Raw genomic sequence first — 5187 nt, 5'->3', positions numbered from 1 at the left:
AGTGGTGGGTGGGAGGTTTTAAGCAGAGGGGGTTGAAGGACAGCCTGTTTGAAGATTGTAAAGGCAGGACGCCTCAGTATTTAAAGATGTTAATGATGCATGTCGCTCACTGAGAAGCCAGCGGTCTGCAGCCAGCTGGTTTCTTTAGCATAAATGTGTGAGAGAATAAATCTTGAGATGCTTTGTGGTGTCTTGTTTCATACCACAGAGTCTTTTTGAAGGGTTTCAAAGTCAGAGAATAAACAAGGTATTTGCAGAAGTATCCTGGTTGAGTCTATGTCTAATGGGTCCCAATCACCCATTAGACATCAAGGGATTGCATAAATAAGCCATGTTATTTACTGGTGCCTCTTGAATAGATTTCTTGGAGCAGCAAGGGCTTAAACAGCATCTCAGGATTGAAATCATTCCAGCAGAAACCAAGTTTTTACAGGCTGATGGTCGGCGTGCTTGAAGAACTAAACCTACATTCTTATTGTTATCCTGGCCATTACCTCCCGACACATTTTCATTTGATTCTGATCTCCCTTCAGTGTTCCATCTGAGATTTCTCCCATTGATTTGGATTCCTCCAGTAGAATTTCCACAGGGCCAATCAAAGAGCAGAAAGACAAAATTGTGAATGATAACGTTGAGTTTTATGGCTGTTTTAGAATTGTAATCTGCCTGTCGTCGTAGGTTAGTAATGACAGTGGAGAAAGTGAATCCTATTTTATTTCTTTCAGAAACAAGAATATGAAATCTATATCTGTCACCAATGATATGCCATATTAAAAAAAATGTTTTCTTTTAATATATTTGTGTCCTGACTTGAACTATGTAAGATCTCTATTAACCTTAACATGCAGGAGCAAATTCTAGTAACCTCAGTTTACCACAGGGCCACATTTCTTTTTATTTCACGACCCTTTCTGAAATGTGTATTACTGTTGCAGCTTGCAAACACAAAAATATATACATTAGGCTGAATTCATACATTAGGCATGAATTCAGCCTAATGTAAACCAGAACTATGATGGACAATGCACTGCCAGATAGATCAGCGCACATGTTACAGAGATGCTAGCTACAATAAGATGTAAAGTCTTCACCTGCAAGACCTCTACTGCACACCCAAACTAATGTATTCTACTTGGTCCACTTTTCAACTACTGACTTAAATATTTTCTCCACTTAACTCATACATTGAAAGTTCTAAAGAGAAAAAAATAATCAGAACAATCAAACGGTACCAAAATATTACAACTCTCAATTGCTTGGATGCATACTTGGGAGACTGTCAACTTGCATAACATAATTGCAATACTGTGCCTTATAATTTACAGTAGATGTCATAATAATATTCACCTCATTTAAACTTGTGCATCCAGATATGGGGTCTTGATTTATTGTCACTAAGCAGCCCTGTACTGCAGGCAGGAATCACTGTTTTGACATAATTAGATGGATTTAATGCCAGAAACAGCCGTTTAAAGCCTTCTTTAAACACTGATGTTTTTCTCACATAATAAAATTTCAAGACACCAGAGACATATCAGGACATGTACAGAGGATAAAACGGGGAAATGAATTCATCATTAGAAAAAAAAAGCTTGATGGTATTTTTAAAGTGAATATATCACCAAGAAACCTTGGTGCTACAGCCCACACAGCATCGGTCCTGATCAGCAGAGCTCTAACATGCGGTCTGAAACCTGTGATGTATTTTTGTAAGGAGGTGTTGAAATGATAAGTGTCCTTATTTATTTATTTATTTTTAAAGGGAGCAGCCATCTTGAAAAAATAACATTTCCTAGGTTGTTTAGTGCAGATAAACTCACATAAACAGGTTTTGTAAAACTCTGATCTTCTGATATTGATTCTGCCTGATTTAAGTTTTTCTTGTTCAATAACATAAATTATTCTGCCAAATATTTCTCTTTGCCTTCTATCTGGGAGCAGTCAGTAATGTGCTATATTAGTTGTTTTGCGAGAGAGCGACTTCCATCAAACTGAATTTTACTTGATAATCTCTGCTCCCAAAACCAGAGCGCTAATCCCAAAATAGCTGCCCTGACTATTTTAGGAAAAATTTAATGAAATTACAAATCAAAGTGTCTCCAAAATGTCTAATTTATTTACAAGAATTGTCTGGCCTGCGTTTGCTTTTGTGCCTATTACTGTCTGGATATTCCTTTTGGGATATTTCTGAACTGCAAATGACAGATCTCATCAGTTGATCTCTCAACGTAGTGGATAAAATTTTCACGACAAAAAGAGTGGGCAAAGGAGAGCACCTCTTACCCCAACAGGACATTATGCAGCTGGATACACTATGGATTTCTTGAGGAAGTGGAAGACGATGTGTATGTCCATATTGTCGGTGGAGGATGTTGGAGATGTGCACATACTTGGATTTTTGATAATCCGATATGACGTCAATTTTTATTTTAAAAGAGAAAAAAATATTTAACCCTTTATAACTAGGATGAGAAACAACAGGCAATAAACACATTAGACAATATTTTACTTCAACAACAATAATTTTGACAAGTTTGTTTTCAAAAGACAGCAGTCTGAAGTTGATTCTCAATCATGGAGTCAGAAATTTGTTTTTTTTGTACATTTATGTTCCAGAGTGTGTGTTTTTATGGAGCGCTGATTGGGTTGGTGTTTTTCTCTATCATGAAGTAGTCTGTATTATTCTACATGGAACCTCACGAAGCAGTTACTGGTGGATGTGAAGCAAAGGTGGAGAGCACTTTTTTTGACACTCTGCTGTATGTGTTCTTTTGCATTCTGGCACTTTGAATCTCCCTTTCTTTTCACCCAGTACCGATACGGTGCATAGAGCGAGTTAAGCAGATCCACTCCACCCATGGTTTTATTGTGTTCTCTGACCACAGCAGGACAGGGGACAAATCAACTTCAGTGCTACAGTGTAATTACTGAGAAGACTGACTGACTGGTAACCATATCACCCCACTGCATAAAGGTGCTTTCTTTTCCAGCAACGGATGTCTTCTGTTAAAAAGAACCGTTAAAAATTTCTCTTCAACATCACCTTCAGAAATGAAGTTGACACCTTAGTCTGTTGCTATGATTAGTCCCAGTACAATGAATTCTATGTGTTTCTATGAGAGAGACACTTGTGAAGCAGTTGTCAAAGAAAATCTTGAAGTTACTCTCTAAGCAAGGTGGAAAACAGTGCTGCCAGTTGCACCTATCTCAGACTACTCAGGAAGTTGCACAACTTTCCCTGTATAGAAACCCGTGGAACACCATCAGATCCGGTACATCATCAGGTCGAAATTTCGAGGTCCAAAGTGCAGGGAGGAGGACTCACAACATTTTTCTGAGATGTGTGGTCCATACAAGTTTTGCAACCTCTGCATCTTGATGATTACAGCCATGCATAATGCCAACACTTTACATAAGGCCTGGTTTATTCATTCCAAGCCAGTATAAGAAAACACACCTAATTCACACCTTCCTTTTTTGTTTTTTGGCACATTTCAAAATTTCTCTTAAAATTCACATGGCAATTGGGTGGAAACAAACATTTAGTACATCGTGTAAAACTTTACATTTGAACAGAGGTATTTTCACATTTTGTGTCCATCCCACATATAGAAGTAGTGGATCCAGAGTATACACACTTGGCCTAAAACCAAAATATCAAATCAGAAAAATCTCAGAATCATGCTGTGAAGAATGTTAGGAGATCTTTCCCTTTTTAGATGCCAACTCCAGCAGTAAATGGTCTGAAAAAAAAAATAAGGATCATATATAAATCACAACAAGCCAGGATGTGGCCGATGTTGCAGATATGACATCTTTGCCAGGATTGTCATCTTTAGGTGTGGTAATGGCAGATTTGGTTGAAGACGTGAGTAATGAAAGCTCTTGGCGTTGACAAAGACCTTGGTCAGTTGCGCTTTGTTGCAAATTTTGTCTGTGTGTGTTTGGCATGTGAATGATGAGCTCCATTCACTCAAGGTGACTTGAGGAGTCATCCATTTCTCCAATCACTGTCTCCTATTACTTGCTCCAGTGCACCACTTAGGCTGCACACATAAGCCTTCATGGCCTTTTTTCTGGTTGTAGAGTGTTTTTCAGTATGTTGTAGAGGGACTCTATATAAAACCCAAAATGAAAATACCTTTTAAATTGAAATGGATCTAATAGCCATAGGAAATATAGTCCTGGGAGATGTAGTTGACATTAATACTTACATTAGCTTGTACCTTTCAGATATTACTTAGGCTTGATCATTCACAGACTGGACATTGAAGAAAGAATTATTTATTGTCATAATTAACAAGCTTTGCATTATCCATATAGTAATCGCTCCATGAAGAGGTCAGAGGTGAGTCTTGCACATAACAAATGTCCACACACTGCTGACCTCTGTCAACAGTGTGTGGGCTGACAGAGGTCATGTACCCCTTTCTCTTGTTTCACTCAAATAACTAAAGTTGACAAGGTGATAGTCCAGTAGACTCTGTTCGATTTGGGACTAAAATTGCAACCTTTGTCATATTTCATTCATTTATTAATTTATTTGTGGCGGTACAATGTATACAAACATAGAATGAAATGAGTCTGTAACTGATGTGTTATACAAACAGTATATAGCTAAAGCTAATTTGCAACTCAGGACCCTGCTTGGACATTTCCCCTATGCTTGCTGCACCAAGAACAACTAAAGTAAACGACAGGAAGACACTGAGGAAGAAGACACTGAAACAAAAAGTCAGTTTTCACAATGGAGTAGTGTCAGATTTTAGTGGTTGTAGAATTTCTCTTTTGTGTTTAATATAAGATCACAGCCATTTCTCCCACTAGCTCTTGACCTGAGCTTTTATTTTGGTCATATTTACCCAGACTGCCCTGCACTATAGTCTACTTCCTGCTGTTGGAGCAGTCTCTACATTTGAACTGTGCCAGAATTCACTTCAATCGAATAGAGACGGATTCGATTGAAGTGAATGGGTCAGTGTCTTCTTCTTCTTAGGTTTTTAGGTGGACCAGAGTTCGACCTCAGAGTTTGATTGCACATTCACGCCTCCCCAAACAAACCAGCCTTCTAGGAAAGCATACTAGTTTCATTAAAGCAAACTAAACAGCGCTAGTGTGAATGCACCTCCAATCGGTATTTATGAAGTAGTTTACACTTTTTTTTTCTTGACTTCGTTTTTAAAGATC

The 5187-nt window shown here is 38.1% G+C and overlaps 1 protein-coding gene across 1 annotated transcript in view; it reads left to right on the top strand.

Annotated features, from left to right (window-relative positions):
• The window catches only part of naaladl2 (N-acetylated alpha-linked acidic dipeptidase like 2), a 421085-nt gene that overhangs the window by 2237 nt on the left and 413661 nt on the right, over positions 1-5187 (top strand). The window lies entirely within an intron of this gene.

The sequence above is a fragment of the Xiphophorus hellerii genome, chromosome 9 (assembly GCF_003331165.1).
Source record: "Xiphophorus hellerii strain 12219 chromosome 9, Xiphophorus_hellerii-4.1, whole genome shotgun sequence".
Classification (NCBI taxonomy): Eukaryota; Metazoa; Chordata; class Actinopteri; order Cyprinodontiformes; family Poeciliidae; genus Xiphophorus; species Xiphophorus hellerii.
The sequence above is the reverse complement of the archived record's forward strand: the minus strand, read 5'-3'. Positions and strand labels throughout refer to the sequence as shown.